Here is a 19,465-nt window from a genome sequence, read left to right as displayed (position 1 = left end):
GAAAAGGTCAAAGATGGGATTCAAATTCAAGTTTCTCTGATGTCATAGAATATGATCTTAATCACAATTCTATACTTCCACACAATTCTATTACATTAGAATTATTTTTACTGTATTATAAAATTATGTTAAATTTTGAGTATAAAATTTAGAAGGCAGGTAACCAGGACAGTGAGGAGACTTGACATCTTATCTATAAGAAATGGTTGATGGATATACTAATCTTTACCCAAAAAGAGATAGTAGAAGGATGAGAGGCTATATCTAATTATTTTAAGACAATCAGAAAACCTTAATAATAATACCTTCCATTACTCATAGTTTGCAGGAGCTAGAACTGGGATCAATAGGTAGAACTTACAGAAAACAGATTTTAGCCCAATTAATAAAAAAAAAAAACTTTCTCATTGTCATGGTTCTTCACACACGAAAATAATAATGGTGAGTGATGCTCAGAGCTCATGCACAGCGAATAACCATTTGGTAGGGATATTTGAGGCAAGATCGGTGCATCACTTTACAGAACTTATCTATTCTTGATGAGATTCTAGGACTCAACTGGGCGTGGTGGCTCACACCTCTAATCCCAGCACTTTGGGAGGTCGAGGTGGGAGGATAGCTTGGGCCCAGGAATTTGAGAACAGCCTGAGCAACATGGCGAAACCCCTTCTCTACAAAAAGTACCAAAATTAGTTGGGCATGTTGGCATGTACCTGTGGTCTCACCTACTTGGGAGACTAAAGTGGGAGGATCACCTAAGCCTGACAGTTTGAGACTGCAGTAAGCTGTGGTCATGCCAGGGCACTCCAACCTGGGCAAAAGGGTGAGACCCTGTCTCCAAAAAAAAAAAAAAAAAAAAAAGATTCTAGGACTTAAAACATATCTGTTAAAGTACTAAGAAAAGATTCTAGAAATAGAATTTGAGCTCCCTCTAGTCAGAAAGAATAACTTAATAAGAAACATTTTAAGTAGGCCAAGAGGGAAATAATATTTGAGTCAAATATTACTATCATGTTATTTATTTATTTATTTATTTATTTATTTATTTATATTTATTTATTTTTGAGACAGAGTCTTGCTCTGTTGCCCAGGCTTGAGTGCAGTGGCACAATCTCAGCTCACTGCAAGCTCCGTCTCCTGGGTTCCCGCCATACTTCTGCCTCAGCCTCCCAAGCAGCTGGGATTACAGACACCCGCCACCACGCCTGGCTAATTTTTATTTTGTATTTTTTGTAGAGACGGGGTTTCACCGAGTTAGCCAGGATGGTCTCGATCTCCTGACCTCGTGATCTGACCGTCTCAGCCTCCCAAAGTTCTGGGATTACAGGCGTGAGCCACTGCACCTGGCCCCCATGTTATCTTATATATTTAAAGATATGCAGTTAGGTTAGTCACACGTATATGCTGTGACTAAAAACCTGGTATTTAACTTGATGCTGGTGGTTCTCAAAATGTGACTGCAGTAGCATCACTTGGGAATTTGTCAGTAATGAATTTCTTGGGTCCCAGATCTACTAAATCAGAAACTGGGGGGTTGGGCCCAGATAACTAAGTTGTAACAAGCTGCCAGGTGTTTCTGAGGCATGCTGAAGTCTGGGACCCACTGCTTTCTACTATTTAGCCACCTTTCTTTTGCCTTATGACTACAACTGCTGATGAAATCGCTTATCATTGTTTACAGTTTTTCAGTTTTGAGTCATAGGCTACATGATGCTTTTGCTTATAAAAAGCCACTTCGTCTATAATTGCCGCATACCAATTTACTTTTGTTTCCAAACACTCCACAGCTGTACACATACTTCAAGCTGCTCTTCAGGGTGCATCCTCACTGCCCATTTAGTTCTCCTGCCCAGGCTCACTACAGAAGTTATTTGGGTCTCCTGTTAACATTCACACAGTCTACTCAGCAGAACCAAAATAAGCTACAATAAATTGCTGTATTTTAAAATCTCATTGTGTGATATATGCACACCAATTAATGTTGGGCTTGCTTGAAGATAGCACTGATAAAATTATTGCAAATGCTGATGTGTTAACTTTAACTTATTATACTCATAAATAATACTGGACCAGTTAATCGTGATATTAAAACTTTCTATTTTAAAAGCATTTAGAAATGTGCTGCAAAAATAAATTTCTAGAAATAATTAAAAACTTATGAGCTAGAGATATAAATCTTTCTGTAAGCAGAAGGTCTTTGGTCAACTAAACACTTTAAATAGTTCGCTGTAAAACAGAGAAGTTTTTGTCATTCTCCAATTCACCTCTTTCAGTCTCCCTAGCTGATATACAATGTCTGTCAAGTTAACTACATACAAATTAAAATATTCTGATTTTGTTTCATGGTTAAAAATGTAACACTGAATGGTCCTGTTCTCGGGACCAGTGATAGGTTGGCTGGGAACAGGAGGAGGCAACCATGCCTCCTAGGGAGTTACCCTGGCTGAGCAAGGGGTTCTGGGGCTGGGCACTAGGTTGATCTCACACCGCTCAGTGAGGTCATTGTTACTGACTGTGGCCTGCAATCCAAGGTGTGCGAGCAGACACCAGGTCGATGTGTGTGTAGTCCTGGACCAGGATCAGTGCCTCTTCAATGGAGGATTCTGAGACAGGATTCATAATGCCCTCCACTTGCCATTCTGGTAGTTGCCAGAAGGCCAGCTTCAGAGAAAGGTACCAAGAAACTGATAATGCTTCCTTGAATTGGCTTCTGTATTTGCTTCATCAGTGTCTCTCATTGTCAATATTCTGGCATTCCTATAGATCAGGTTTTGCTGATTTGGGAAAATAAAGACTATGGATCAACTAGAAATACTGTTCACATTATTGGGAAAATGCTTCTGTTAGAACCTTGTTGAAGGCACAATTTTGAGTTGATCCAGTTCTTGAACTCTGTAGACTCTGATAATTCTGGATCTATTGTTTCATCTTTTGGTGATATTTTGTGTGTGGCAAATGTTGAGGAAGCCAGTTTTCTCAGATTTCAAAATAGTATATGGAAAAATGAAGAGAAAATGGAACGTGTCCATCCTTTGCAACTAGTTTGGGATCCACTGTCATCTGCTCTAAAACATAACAAACCAGTGAAAAATGATCTGCTTGTAAATGAAGCTGCAATTAAAAAAAAAAAAGGTGCCCTTGGAGATGAGCTAACTTTTCTTCACTCTCAGATTGCTGCAATTGTGGAAATGCAGGAACTGAAAAATTTCTAGTTCCTTTGGCTTGAATGATGGGCCCATTAGTTTGGGACAAATGCCATCATCAGGGGTTGTTCAGCTGAGTGGGGAGTCGCACATATATATTTGTTCTTTACTACATTTATACTCTGTTCTTTTGTAGAGTGTATAATGAGCCTTAACATAATAAAAATCAGTTTCCAAGTTCAATGCTTTCTTCTCCTCCTCCACTACCACTTCCTCCTCAGTTTTCTTCTCTCTAGCTTCCATGTTTTCTTCCCATACAACTAGGATCTAATAATATTTGTGACTCAGATAATCCAGCTACTGAAATGAACAAACAGCACCCAGGTGCTAGTATAGTCATCATTCAAAAAGCCACAGAAATAAAGATGTTCTAAACATGTTGGATGTTCTAGAGGACATAAATAAAGTGAAGCTCTGTGCAACTGAACAGTCACCTGGTGGCAGACCCATTCATAAGAGGAAGAGAAAGAATTCATATAGGGATCCGGTGTCTTTAACGTCTCATGCACTTAAGCAGAAATTTGCATTTCAAAAGATGATTCATTTGAGAAAGAAAATAGATCTTAGGAGCCTTCTCCATTTTCTTGTCCAGAAACTTCAACATTTGGACATCACATTTCTCAGTCAGAAGGACAGTGAACTAAGGAAGAACTGATAAGCACAAAGGCTGTTGACCAAGGTATCAGCAACAAAAGCTGATACACTTGGGAGAGACCACAGAAATATGTCAGCCTGTCTTCCACTACACTTCAAAGGATCTTCTCTTCTGTTAAACGAAGTTAAACAAAGTCTATACGTACTGCAATATATTAGTGGAGAGGTCTGAAAAGCCTTGATTCCTTTTAAGAAGACTTGTCCCTCTTTTTGGAAGATCCAGCAATTAACTGGCTACTGATGATAATTAGATGTACGGATATTTTTTTCTTGCATGTTAATATCATTGAAAGATGAATACATACTTTGGATAATTTTTCTAAGCAATTTTGACTTCCTAAGAAGTCATAGGATTAAAAGTCTTTGAATCTTTTAAAAATTGGTACTGATCTGCTTTACTTGGCTTCCAGCAATTTGGAGATTTTCAAAGAGGATAACATTAAACTTTTTTCATTAAGATAGTCATAGTTTGAATCACTTAGGTTGAGTCTTCTAAAACTTCTTGCTGAGATAATAAATTATTTGTAGAAACTGATTTTGACTGTTAAATGTTAAAAGTAGAAGTATTTAAAGAATCTTGACAAGTTTTGTCCATATTGCTATGAAATGTGAATGCCTGCCATTTTTGTTTTCTTTGTTCTTTACTACATTTATACTCTGTTCTTTTGTAGCGTGTATAATAAATGGGCCTTAAAAAATAAAAATGTAACATTTTACACAAATGTTTGTAACAGAATTATTTGTAGTAGCAAAAAGTGTATCTATTTCTGTCTCTCTATAGAAGAGAGAAAGCTTTATTTCTCTCTCTTCTATAGAGATCTATCTCTCTTCTATATATAGAGAGAAATAAATATACTTTTTGGTATACTATATACTATACACTATACTTTTTGGTATACAATATACTATATTTTTCTATCTATATAGCTATATCTATATTTATATGTGTATATATATATTTCGTTACAATGGAATTAGCCATAAAAAGCAATGAAGTACTGATATATGTTACAACATGGATGAATCTTGAAAATATTAGGCTAAGTGAAATAAGCCAGACACAAAAGGCCACATATTGCATGATTTCATTTATATGAAATGTTTAGAACAGGCAAATACATAGAGACAACAAGATCTGTGGTTGATGGGAATTAGAGGGAAGAAAGAATGGGGAGTGACTGCTAATGAGGGTAGGACTTTTAGCAGGTGATGAAAGTGTTTCTGAATTAGTAGTGATGATTTCACAACTCTGAGAATATACTAAAAGCTACTAAATCATACATTTTAAAAGGATGCATTTTATGGCATATTAATTAGATTTCAATTTTTTAAAAAGTGTAACATTTGGAAATTTAATGTCATTATAAATATGCTACATAAAATAATAGATTTAGGAAACCTCTTAATTGCTTATGCTAAATTTTTATTGGGAAAATTGGATTAAAGATGAATTTTCTCACTTACCTATAAAGTATAAGTTTTGAAAATCAAATAGGTGTGGTTTTTTTTGCCTGTGAAACAGGAGCCAGGAGATGTATACTACAAGAGTTGCTGGGGCTGCCTCCCTGCAGGGATGATGAAGGCTGCCTTCAACTCTACTCTGCACAGTGCTTCTAAGTCAGCCTGACCAGTAACTCAGGCTTTGCCAAGACACTCTGCAGAACTGTTTTCTACCATTTTCTTCAATTTCTGGCTCTGAAGCCTTTTACAGACAAAAAGGAAAAGTGCATGGTTAATGGGTCTTGTGTGTGTGTGTCTGTGTGTCAAGTTTGATTTCTTTCACTATCAAAGGTGGAATGAAAAACAGGTATCTAGAACAACTACTAGTGAAGACCATGGTTTAAAAAAAAAAAAAAGCCAATTGGATAGGAAAAAAGGATGAAGGCAGTGACAATGCCTACCACTATCCAATATGAGAAAGTGTGTGTTTTTTTTTTTCTCCAAAAAAATTAGAAAGCCAAGACCAGTGTAGTTGAACACACTTACTATAACTGTGGCTTATGAGAATATAATCAAGGCTGTCTGCCACCATTTCTAGCTTCTAAGAATCTACTAGCTTCCTCCCCGCTTTTTTGTGTACATGATCAAGTATCTAGCAACTTGAAAGAATAGTTTGAGCTACAGATAAATAACTTAAAATTTAAACTGAGGGGGAGAAATGAGCTGTTCCAAGAACAGAGTTATTTAGTATCAAGATCAAATGAGATTGCCGCAGCAAATACATACCTCTCATTTGGTACAAATATTAAGGTGTATTAGGCGGCTGCCTTCACTTTCCTGATAGTTGAGATCCACTAAAATATGAGCATGCAAGAATTTTTAAATTTTCCTAACTCATTATCTCCAAAGAGGTTATAATGCCAGACCTGGACCCTTCACATAAACAAATACTTCTTAAAACAAAACTGGAACACAGACACTATCTTCTCTATTCTCCATCACCCTGAGTGACGCCGTCCGTGGAGACTAGTCATCCATCCTGGCCTCACTGTTTCTTGAATTCCTCACCACAATGACCTTCAGCCATTCCTCTGAGTAGTCCCTAGAACATGTCATCACTCAGGACTGCCCTCCTCTGAAACCTGTTTTCCAAAATTACTTTTCTTCTCGCTTACTTCCAGCTCTCCCATTCTTTTTAACATATTGGTACTTTGGTTTCACTAAGAGAACAGATGCAAAGAAAATCTTCTTATTTTCTCCTACTCTATCAATGCCTGCCTGGCTTTGCCTCCTCTCTTAACCAGTCTAGATCCCCATTCTCCATCTCTTCAGCCACTTTCTTACCACTCCCTTGCTGCCATGTATTCTGCCTTACCTGCTAACTTGTAATCCAGGGGTCAGCAAACCATTTTTGCAAAGGACCAGATAGCAAATATTTTGAGCTTTGTGGGACATATAGTCTCTGTGGCAACTATTCAACTCTGCCTGTTGCAGCACAAAAACAGCAAATTAGCATGGTTGTATTCTAATAAAACTTTATTTACCAAACCGGCAGTGAGCCAGATTTGGCCCAGAGGCTGTAGCTTGCCACCCACTGCCCTAATTCTATTTTGATTTAAATATCCACCATTTTCATTCCTGTGCCCAGGCTGCTCAGTTCCACTGGAGTAAACCACAGGCCTCTGCACACTAGGGTGGCACCAATCACGCTCACCCAGCATCTTACCAGCTCCTTCTTCCATTCTCTACAGTGTCTGTTTTAAACCTAAGCATTCTCTTCATGGTCCCTATACCACTCCACATCCCTCAGGCTTGGCAGGTGACCTCTGATGAGAAGAAACTGAGGCCATTACTCACAGTGTATGGCACACAAAGGCTCAATACATCTTATTTATTAAAAATAACAGGCAGAGAGGCCGGGCGCGGTGGCTCAAGCCTGTAATCGCAGCACTTTGGGAGGCCGAGACGGGCGGATCACGAGGTCAGAAGATCGAGACCATCCTGGCTAACATGGTGAAACCCCGTCTCTACTAAAATATACAAAAAACTAGCCGGGCGAGGTGGCGGGCCCCTGTAGTCCCAGCTACTCGGGAGGCTGAGGCAGGATAATGGCGTGAACCCGGGAGGCGGAGCTTGCAGTGAGCTGAGATCCGGCCACTGCACTCCAGCCTGGGTGACAGAGCCAGACTCCGTCTCAAAAAAAAAAAAAAAAAAAAAAGGGGGCAGTAACAACAAACCCTTCCCTCACATCCGACACATCCTTTCTCCTCCTTCCTTACAGGCCCTCCAGATGGGGTGAGTCTGTCTTTCTGGATTCTGGACTCTAGTTCACCTCTCTCAGATGGTGATCCACCTAAGGCTCCTGGCTATCTCCCTCTACCTTACCCTCTGTTGTCTAACACCTCTCACCTGGTTTCCTCCAACGGCCTTTGAAGTGTTCCTCACCTCCAGTTTCACCAGCCAGATCAGCATTTCGCATGCCTAAAACAAGGTCATTAGCCTAGCTTAAGACTTTTAGGGACCAGCACTGCCTTCAAATTAAAGTCCAGATTTCTTAACCTGGCACACAAAGCTCCTATCATCTGTCTGGCTTAATTTTCCTGTGTTTTCCTCTACCGTTTCTTCATGCGCACTTTCCACTTCTGCTTTACTAAGCTGCCTTTGGTTCACTTATAAAATATTGAACACTGACTATGTGCAAAGCTACTGTGTTTGCTGCTGGGGATGCAATAACAAACAGGGCAGGCATGGTCTCTTCTCTCATGAAGATGACATTTCAGTTGGGAAGAAATATTAATACATTAAATAACTTAGTACATATGCAGTCAACTAGAATGACAGTGTGATGAGGATGATTATAGGGTACTAAGATAGCATACAGTTAGGGGGATTTGAAATACCCTAGGAGGTCAGGAAATCTTAAAGAAGTGATAATTTGAGCTGACCTCTGAAGGATGAGTAGCAGCGAACTAGGGGAAGGGGTGGGCCGGGAGTGTTCTGGTCAGAGGGAACAACCATGGTGAAGCAAGATGGTTTATCTGACAAATTGAGAAAATACCGGGCTGGTTAGAGAGGCGGAAGCTAGGCTTCCCAGGGCTTTGCGAACACGCTGGTCAGTCCACTACTTAAGTCGGGGAGTACCAGTGATCAAACCACTCCAGCTGCTTGATGGAGAACTGGAGCTCCCCAGAATCTCTTTGCTTGGTTACAACTCTGTATCATTCCCTTGCTTGGAATGCCCTTTCTGGAAGGATAGGAATTTACTTGTTCCTGAGCATAAAATGAGAAACTCCTGGGTACTTTTGGAAACAACTAGAGAGGATTTTGAGGGTTAGGACGGGACTGAGGTTCTACAGTTCTAAAGGTGGAATTAAAAATATGTACACTTGAATAATAATAGCAAATTTTATATTATACTTATCACCAGGTCCCACTCCACACACTTTGCATTTGTAAATTTATTAAATCCCCACAGTATCTCAATGCGGTAGTTCCATCATTGTCTTTGTTCTATAGATGAAGATACTGACCAGCAAGAGGTCAGGTGTCTAGCCTGGGGCTGCATATTTAGTGGTTGGGCTGGGATTATGATCCCAGGCAGTCTCACTCCAAAGCCTGTGCTATCAGCAACTATGCTATTCATCCAAGTAGGAGCCTAGGTTGAATTTATGGTGAGGTTTAAAGGGACATTTGATTTATTCTCCAATCTCCCTCTAGGACTGGGAGCTTTGCCATCCTCTCCTATCAGGCTCATGCTGCCTCTTCTGAGGAACTAGGCAACTTTCAAATTGTGGCCCTCAGTCATGGAGCCAAGCCATGTTCTGACCAATTCTGAAATAATTTGGCCTTAATTTATCAATAGAGAAATACCATATTTCACCCTATTAAGAATTTGTCAAATGTTGTTAAACCTATCAATGACACACACACACACACACACACACACACACACACACACACACACACACATTTTTTCAGACAGAGTCTCGCTCTGTCGTCCAGGATGGAGTGTAGTGGCGTGATTGGGCTCACTGCAACCTCTGCCTCCCAGGTTCAAGGGATTCTCCTGCCTTAGCCTCCTGAGTAGCTGGGATTACAGGTGTGTCACCATGCCTGGCTAATTTTTGTATTTTTAGTAGATACAAGCTTTCACCATGTTGGCCAGGCTGGTCTTGAACTCCTGACCTCAAGTGATACTCCTGCCTTGGCCTCCCAAAGTGCTGAGATTACAGGTGTGAGCCATGGTGCCTGGTCACACACACGTATATTTTTACAAATCAATGTTAAAATGTTATAATTAAGAATTTAATAAGCAATTACATAAGCAAGTTAAGTACAATAGCAATGATTGGAGGAAAATATTATTCTATTATTCAACCAATCACCTTACCTGATGTTCAAGAAATTTCAGAGGGTCAATATTCCAACATTTATAAAAGCTTCAAAGTATTGATAAAAACAATATAAAAATATATGTACTATAGAGACAATATCACACTATTTTGATTACTATAGCTTTAGGATAAGAATTGAAATTAGGTAGTAGGAGTCCTCCAACTTTGTTCTTTTGCTTTCAGAATTGTTTTGGCTACTCTAGATACTTTGTATTTCTATTTAAATGTAAGATTCAGCTTGTCAATTTCTACCAAAAACAAAAAACAAACAAACAAAACAAAACAAAACAAAACAAAAAAACCTTCTGGGACTACATTGAATCTGCAGAGCTATTTGGAGAAAAATTACATCTTAACAACACTGAATCTTCCAATCCATGAACACTGTGTATCTTCTCAATTTATTTAGGTCTTTAATTGCTCTCAGAAATGTTTCATAGTTTTCACTGCAGAGGTCTTACATGTCTTTTTTTTTTAAAAAAATGCTACTGTAAATGATACTGTTTTAATTTCTAATTATTTAATTATTTATTATTCTTATTGTTGTTTGTTTTTTGAGATAGGGTCTCACTCTGTTGCCCAGGCTGGAGTGTAGTGGTGCAATCATAGCTCACCGCAGCTTTGAACTCCTGGGCTCAAGCAATCCTCCCACCTCAGCCTCCCAAGGAGCTGGGACCACAGGGTGTGCACCACCATGCCAGGCTAAATAAATAAAAAAATAAAAAATTTTCGGCCAGGTGCAGTGGCCCACACTTGCAATTTCAACACTTCGGGAGGCTGAGGCGGGTGGATCACTTGAGGTCAGGAGTTCAAGACCAGCCTGGTCAACATGGCAAAACCCCATTTCTACTAAAAATACAAAAATAAGCTGGGCATGGTGGCGTGCGCCTGTAATCCCAGCTACTCAGGAGGCTGAGGCAGGAGAATCATTTGAACCCAGGAGGTAGAGGTTGCAGTGAGCCAAGATCACCCCACTGCACTCCAGCTTGGATGACAAAGCGAAACTCCATCTCAAAAAAAAAAATTAAAAATTTTAAAAATAGGGACAGGGTCTCCCTATGCTGATGATATGGTTTGACTCTGTGTCCCCACCCAAATCTCATCTTGAATTGTAATACCCACGCGTCAAGGGAGGGAGGTGATTGGGTCATGGGGTGGTTTCCCCTGCTGTTCTCATGACAGTGAGTGAATTCTCACGAGATCTGATGGTTTCATAAGTGTTTGGCAGTTCCTCCTTCATATCTCTCTCCTACCACCTTGTGAAAAAGGTGCCTGCTTCTCCTTCCACCGTGATTCTAAGTTTCCTGAGGCCTCCCCAGCCATGAGGAACTGTGAGTCAACTAAACTTCTTTCCTTTATAAACTACCTAGTCTTGGTTATTTATAGCAGTGTGAAAACAGACTAATACAGTTGTCCAGGTTGGGACAATACATTTTTTTATGCTAACTTTGTATCCTGAAATCTTGCTAAACTCGCCTAGTAGGTCTAGTAGCCTGTTTGATAAACTCTTTGAGATCTTCCACACAGATAATTATATCATCTTCGAATAAAAACATTTAATTTCTTCCTTTCCAATACCTATTCCTTTTATCTCTTTTTCTGGCCTAACTGCACTGCCTAGGACCTCTAATACAATGTTGAATAAAAGCAGTGGCAGCAGCCATCCTTTCTTTGTTGCTGATTGAGTGGTCAAGCATTCAGTCTTTCATCATTAATTATGTCAGCAGTACATATTAGGGCTTTTTAAAAAACATTTATTTATTATTTATTTTGGAGATGGGGGTTTTGCTCTGTTGCCCAGGCTGGGGTGCAGTGGGGCAATCATAGCTCGCTGCAGTCTCAAACTCTTGGGCTCTAGTGACCTTCCTACCTCAGCCTCCTGAAAAGCTGAGATTACATGCGCATGCCACCATGTCTGGCTAATGTTTTAAATTTTTTGTGGAGACAGGGTCTTGCTATGTTGACCAGTCTGATCTTAAACTCCTGGCCTCAACTGATCCTCCTGCCTTGGCTTCCCAAAGTGCTGGGATTACAGGTGTGAGCCACCACATCTGGCCTAAAATGTCTACCCTTTAAAAATATATACCCTTTAAAAATATATACCCTTTATCAGCTTGAGGGAAGTTCCCTCTTATTCATAGTTTGCTTAAATTCTTTAAAGATTGTAAATGAGTGTCTAATTTTGCCAAATGCTTTTCTGTGTGAATCAAGATAATTTTGTCATTTCCATCTTATTCTGTTAATATGGTAGTTTACAGTTACATATTTTCAAATGTCAAACCAACCTTATAATTCTAGGAAAAATTCCACTTGGTCATGATGTGTTATTCTTTTTCTATGTTGCTGGATTTGATTTGCTAATATTTTATTAAGGATTAAGGATTTCTATATTTGTGTAAATTTTTGAGGAATATTGGTCTATAATTTATTTTTCTTGTAATATCTTTGTCAGATTTTGGCATTAGATTATGCTAGCTTCATAAAATGAGTTGGGTAGTCCTTCCTCTTCTACTTTCTGAAAAAATTGGCATATGATTATCATTACTTCTTTCTTAGAATTCACTAGTAAGACTATAGGGAACTGAGGTTTGCTCTGTGATGTGTTTTTGATAATATGTGTGTGTGTGTGTGTGTGTGTGTGTGTGTGTCTGTATCTATACATCTTTTTTCCCCAGCTTATTTGACAAACACAAAGGTCTTCTCAGGTCAGTTTTAGCCAGCTGTCTTATCCATTTCAACTAAGGCATCAAATCTATTGCCATAACATTGTTCATAATACTCTCTCATAATCTTTTGGTATCTATAGGTTTTTTAGTTATATACTATCTTTAATTCTTAGAATTGGTAATTTGTAATTATCTTTTTTTAATCAGTCTTAATAGGGGTTTATAAATTTTAACCTTTTTAAAGCGTCACCTTTAATCTGTTTTTATTTCATTTATTCCTATATTTGTTGTTTACTTCCTTTTACTGACTTTAGGCTTAATTTGTTCCTTTTTTCCGAGCATCTTAAGTTAGAACCTTCTAACACTGATTTTTAAGGCATTCTTCCTTTCTTATATAAGCACTTCAAGCTATAATTTTCCCTCTAGCAATTTCCTACTAGTTTTGATGCATCTCACATTTTTTTGATTTTCATTATCATTGTTTGAAATATTTTCTCGTTTCTCTTCAGATTTCTTCTTTGACTCATAGATTATTTAGAAGCATATTGCTAAATTTCCAAATATTTGGGGTTCTTTTATGTATTTCATTGTTTTCAATTTCTAATTTAATTCTACTATGGCCAGAGACCATACTTTTTAAGATTTCAGTCTTTTGAAATTTATTGTTACTTTTTGTTTTCATACCACACTTTATTTCAAAATACTCTGTGTTTTTAATGATGCAGTACGTGTTCTTTCTTGGTGAATGTTCCTTTTACACTTGAAAAAGAATGTTAAAAAAAAAGAAAAATAATGTATTCTGCAGTGATTGGATGTCGTGATTTAGAGATTTCAAGTAAGTTAAGGTTTTTGAATAGTTATTCATACTTTCTACATACTTATGGATTTTTATGCCTAGTTCTATCAATTGCTGAGAATAATAAAATCTCAAATTAAAACTGCGGATTTGTGTAATTTCTCCCTGTGCCATATTGGTGTGCTGCACCCATTAACTAGTCATTTACATTAGGTATATCTCCTAATGCTATCCCTCCCCCTTTCCCGCACCCCACGACAGGCCCCGGTGTGTGATGTTCCCCTTCCTGTGTCCAAGTGTTCTCGTTCAATTCCCACCTATGAGTGAGAACATGCTGTGTTTGGTTTTCTGTTCTTGTGATAGTTTGCTGAGAATGATGATTTCCAGCTGCATTCATGTCCCTACAAAGGACATGAACTCATCCTTTTTTATGGTTGCATAGTATTCCATGGTGTATATGTGCCACATTTTCTTAATCCAGTCTGTCACTGATGGACATTTGGGTTGGTTCCAAGTCTTTGCTATTGTGAATAGTGCCGCAATAAACATACGTGTGCATGTGTCTTTTAAGCAGCATGATTTATAATCCTTTGGGTATATACCCAGTAATGGGATGGCTGGGTCAAATGGTATTTCTAGTTCTAGATCCTTGAGGAATCGCCACACTGTCTTCTACAATGGTTGAACTAGTTTACAGTCCCACCAACAGTGTAAAAGTGTTCCCATTTCTCCACATCCTCTTCAGCACCTATTGTTTCCTGACTTTTTAATGATCGCCATTTAACTGGTGTGAGATAGTATCTCATTGTGGTTTTGATTTGCATTTCTCTGATGGTGAGTGATGATGAGTATTTTTTCATGTGTCTGTTGGCTGCATAAATGTCTTCTTTTGAGAAGTGTCTGTTCATATCCTTCGCCCACTTTTTCATGGGGTTGTTTGTTTTTTTCTTGTAAATTTGTTTGAGTTCTTTGTAGGTTCTGGATATTAGCCCTTTGTCAGATGAGTAGATTGCAAAAATTTTCTCCCATTCTGTAGGTTGCCTGTTCACTCTGATGGTAGCTTCTTTTGCTGTGCAGAAGCTCTTTAGTTTAATTAGATCCCATTTGTCAATTATGACTTTTGTTGCCATTGCTTCTGGTGTTTTAGATATGAAGTCTTTTGCCCACGCCTATGTCCTGAATGGTTTTGCCTAGGTTTTCTTCTAGGGTTTTTATGGTTTTAGGTCTAATATTTAAGTCTCTAATCCATCTTGAATTAATTTTTGTATAAGGTGTAAGGAAAGGATCCAGTTTCAACTTTCTACATATGGCTAGCCAGTTTTCCCAGCACCATTTATTAAATAGGGAATTCTTTCCCCATTTCTTGTTTTTGTCAGGTTTGTCAAAGTTCAGATGGTTGTGGATGTGTGGTATTATTTCTGAAGGCTCTGTTCTGTTCCATTGGTCTATATCTCTGTTTTGGTACCAGTACCATGCTATTTTGGTTACTGTAGCCTTGTAGTATAGTTTGAAGTCAGGTAGCATGATGCCTCCAGCTTTGTTCTTTTGACTTAGGATTGTTTTGGCAATGTGGGCTCTTTTTTGCTTCCATATGAACTTTAAAGTAGTTTTTTTCCAATTCCGTGAAGCAAGTCATTGGTAGCTTAATGGGAATGGCATTGGATCTATAAATTACCTTGGGCAGTATGGCCATTTTCACGATATTGATTCTTCTTATCCATGAGCATGGAATGTTCTTCCATTTGTTTGTGTCCTCTTTGATTTCACTGAGCAGTGGTTTGTAGTTCTCCTTGAAGAGGTCCTTCACATCCGTTGTAAATTAGATTCCTAGGTATTTTATTCTCTTTGAAGCAATTGTGAATGGGCGTTCACTCATGATTTGGCTCTCTGTCTGTTATTGGTATATAAGAATGTTTGTGATTTTTGCACATTGATTTTGTATCCTGAGACTTAGCTGAAGTTGCTTATCAGCTTAAGGAGATTTTGGACTGAGACAATGGGGTTTTCTAAACATACACTCATGTCATCTGCCAACAGGGACGATTTGACTTCCTCTTTTCCTAATTGAATACCCTTTATTTCTTTCTCCTGCCTGATTGCCCTGGCCAGAACTTCCGACACTATGTTGAATAGGAGTGTTGAGAGAGGGCATCCCTGTCTTGTGCCAGTTTTCAAAGGGAGTGCTTCCAGTTTTTGCCCATTCAGTATGATATTGGCTGTGGGTTTGTCATAAATAGCTCTTATCATTTTGAGATATGTTCCATCAATACCGAATTTATTGAGAGTTTTTAGCATGAAGGGCTGTTGAATTTTGTCAAAGGCCTTTTCTGCATCTATTGAGATAATCATGTGGTTTTTGTCTTTGGTTCTGTTTATATGCTGGATTATGTTTATTGATTTGCATATGTCGAACCAGCCTTGCATCCCAGGGATGAAGCCCACTTGATCATGGTGGATAAGCTTTTTGATGTGCTGCTGGATTCGGTTTGCCAGTACTTTATTGAGGATTTTTGCATCGATGTTCATCAGGGATATTGATCTAAAATTCTCTTTTTTTGTTGTGTCTCTGCCAGGCTTTGGTATTAGGAGGATGTTGGCCTCATAAAATGAGTTAGGGAGGATTCCCTCTTTTTCTATTGATTGGAATAGTTTCAGAAGGAATGGTACCAGCTCCTCCTTGTACCTCTGGTAGAATTTGGCTGTGAATCCGTCTGGTCCTGGACTTTTGTGGGTTGGTAGGCTATTAATTATTGCCTCAATTTCAGAGCCTGTTATTGGTCTATTCATGGATTCAACTTCTTCCTGGGTTAGTTTTGGGAGAGTGTATGTGTCCCGGAATTTATCCATTTCTTCTAGGTTTTCTAGTTTATTTGTGTAGAGGTGTTTATAGTATTCTTTGATGGTAGTTTGTATTTCTGTGGGGTCAGTGGTGATATCCCCTTTATTATTTTTTATTGCATCTATTTGATTCTTCTCTCTTTTCTTCTTGATTAGTCTTGCTAGTGGTCTATCAATTTTGTTGATCTTTTAAAAAAACCAGCTCTTGGATTCACTGATTTTTTTGAAGGGTTTTTTTTTTGCGTCTCTATCTCCTTCAGTTCTGCTCTTATCTTAGTTATTTCTTGCCTTCTGCTAGCTTTTGAATGTGTTTGCTCTTGCTTCTCTAGTTCTTTTAATTGTGATGTTAGCGTGTCAATTTTAGATCTTTCCTGCTTTCTCTTGTAGGCATTTAGTGCTATAAATTTCCCTCTACACACTGCTTTAAATGTGTCCCAGAGATTCTATGTTGTATCTTTGTTCTCATTGGTTTCAAAGAACATTTTTATTTCTGCCTTCATTTCGTTATGTACCCAGTAGTCATTCAGGAGCAGGTTGTTCAGTTTCCATGTAGTTGAGTGGTTTTGAGTTTCTTAATCCTGAGTTCTAGTTTGATTGCACTGTGGTCTGAGAGACAGTTTGTTATAATTTCTGTTCTTTTACATTTGCTGAGGAGTGCTTTACTTCCAACTATGTGGTCAATTTTGGAATAAGTGCAATGTGGTGCTGAGAAAAATGTATATTCTGTTGATTTGGGGTGGAGAATTCTGTAGATGTCTACTAGGTCCGCTTGGTGCAGAGCTGAGTTCAATTCCTGGATATCCTTGTTAACTTTCTGTCTCGTTGATCTGTCTAATGTTGACAGTGGGGTGTTAAAGTCTCCCATTATTATTGTGTGGGAGTCTAAGTCTCTTTGTAAGTCTCTAAGGACTTGCTTTATGAATCTGGGTGTTCCAGTGTTGAATGCATATATATTTAGGATAGTTAGCTTTTGTTGTTGAATTGATCCCTTTACCATTATGTAATCACCTGGTCTCTTTTGATCTTTGTTGGTTTAAAGTCTGTTTTATCAGAGACTAGGGTTGCAACCCCTGTCTTTTTTTGTTTTCCATTTACTTTGTAGATCTTCCTCCATCCCTTTATTTTGAGCCTATGTGCATATGCACTTTTAGTTGCTATATATCCCTAATGTATTGGCCTATATATCAATATGAAATGTCCTTATTTAGTAATAATCCTTGGTTAAAGTCAATTTTGTCTGGTATTAATATAGCCATTCCCACTTTATTATGCTGCTTGCATAGTACATATTTTTATTTGTTTTACTTTCAATCAATTTATGTCTTTGTATTTAAAGCACTTCCCTCATAGATGGCATATAGTTGAGTCTTGCTTTTCTATCCAATCTAAAGTCTCTTCCTTTTAATTGGAAAGTTTATTCCACTTCTATTTAATGTAATTATTGAAATGCTTGGATTTAGGTCTTCTATTTTGCTCTCTGCCTTCTATTTGTCTGTTTTTGTCCCTCCTTTCTTCTTTTGTGTTGCTCGAATATATTTTTACTATTCCATATTAATTCCTCAATAGGACTTTGGCTATACCACTTTCCTTTTTACAAGTGTAAATATGCATGCTTAACTTATGAGTTATTCATAGTTAATATTGTACTATTTCATATAAAATATAGAAATCTTTCAATGGTATAATTCCATGAACTTTTCATTCTTGGTGCTATGTTGCAATATATATCTACATATGTTTTAAACCCCAAAATACAGTATTATAAGTTTTGCTTGAGTTACATGTACTTTTTAATTAGAAGAAAAAGCATGCATAGTATTTTATATTTATGCACATATTTATCATTTCCAGTGCTCATTATTCTTTTCTGTAGATTCAGGTAACTAGCATAATTTCTCATTAGGCTGAAAATATTTCTTCAGTGTTTCTGATGATCAGTTTTTATTCACTTGAATCAAGTGTTTCTGATGATCAGTTTTTATTCACTTGAATCAAGTCCTGTTTTCATTTTCATTTTTTTTGGTTCTGCTAGATATAGAATTCTGGGTTAATAGCTTTTGTCATTTAACACTTACAAGATAACTTTTCATTGTCTCCTGGTATACACTGCTTATGATGAAAAATCAGGTGTCATTCATATTCTTGGTCCTCTGCATGTAATATAATTTTTCTTCCTGCTTTCAAGATTTTATCTCTGGAATCCAGCTGTCCAACTATAATGTGTCTAGACATAGTGGTATTTTTCTTTAATTCTGTTTGAAATTCATTGAGCATTTTGGATCTGAAAGTTTATTTCTTTCACACATTTGGAGAGGTTTGAGCATTATCTCTTCAAATAATTTTTTCTGACCCTATGTCTTTTCCTCACCTTTTGGAACTCCAATTACATCAATGTCAGACTGCTTGACACTGTTTCACAAGACTGAGTCTCTCTGTTTCTTTTTCTTTAATCTTTTTCTTTCCATTTTTCAGATCAGATTATTTCTATTGATCTATTTTCAAATTCATTTGCTCTTTCTTTCATTTTTAATCTTCTGCTAAGCCCTTCCAGTAAAATTTTCATTTCAAGTATTTATCTTTCAGCTCCAGAACTTTCATTTAATTCCTTTTTACAGTTATTTGCCTGCTGAGATGCCCCTTTCTATTCATTCATTGTGAGTACTTTAAGTTCTTAAATGGATTTATAATAGCTGCTTTTAGAATTTGTCTGCTAATTGCAACACCTGGGTCATCTAAGGGTCAGTTTCTACTGACTCTTAATATCTTCATTATGACTCATACTTTCCGATTTCTTCAAATGCCTAGTGATTTTTAAAATTTTACACTGGACATCTGGATGATACATTGCAAAGTGTCTGGATTTTGTGATACTCCTCTAAAGAGCACTGATTTTTGTTCTGGTTGGAAGATAACTTGCCTGGCCTCTTCAGACTGTCAGCCCTCCAGTAAGCAGAAGCTGAAGTCTCATCTCAGTTCTTTTGGCTTCCAGTAGGATTTTTCTTTTCTGGTCAGACTCACTGGGGTCCCCCTATATGTATAGTTTAGTGGTCAATCAAGAATCTGGGAAGAGTTTATATACAAATAATGAGGTTTGCCCCTTCTGAGTCTCCTTCTCTTTTAGGTTTTCATTCATAACTTTCCAGCTTCCCTACCAGAACTGAACTCTCTTCTGACACTCCAGGCTATGAGGACTGAAGAATACCCTCAGAATCTTAATTTCAGCTACTGTATTTTTCAGTTCTACAATTTTCATTTGATTTTTTTTTTTTTTTTGACACAGGATCTCATTCTGTCACCCAGGCTAAAGTGCAGTGGCATGATAATGGCTCACTGCAGCCTTAACCTCCTGGGCTCAAGTGATCCTCCTGCCTCAGCCTCCAGGGTAGCTAGGACTACAGAGACATGCCACCACATCTGACTAATATATATATATTTTTTGTAGAGATGGGGTCTCTCTATGTTGCCCAGGCTTAT

General features: G+C 37.9%; 1 protein-coding gene, 1 long non-coding RNA gene and 1 pseudogene across 2 annotated transcripts in view; 2 read left to right on the top strand and 1 right to left on the bottom strand.

Moving 5' to 3' along the window:
* Positions 1 to 19,465, bottom strand: part of ENTHD1 (ENTH domain containing 1) — a 148,571-nt gene that overhangs the window by 4,378 nt on the left and 124,728 nt on the right. The gene's annotated exons all lie outside the window — the stretch shown is intronic.
* The window catches only part of LOC144331683 (uncharacterized), an 84,475-nt gene that overhangs the window by 23,501 nt on the left and 41,509 nt on the right, over positions 1 to 19,465 (top strand). The window lies entirely within an intron of this gene.
* Positions 2,748 to 3,902, top strand: LOC100430546 (mitochondrial fission regulator 2 pseudogene; annotated as a pseudogene).

This window comes from Macaca mulatta, chromosome 10, assembly GCF_049350105.2.
Source record: "Macaca mulatta isolate MMU2019108-1 chromosome 10, T2T-MMU8v2.0, whole genome shotgun sequence".
Lineage (NCBI taxonomy): Eukaryota > Metazoa > Chordata > Mammalia > Primates > Cercopithecidae > Macaca > Macaca mulatta.
The sequence above is the reverse complement of the archived record's forward strand: the minus strand, read 5'-3'. Positions and strand labels throughout refer to the sequence as shown.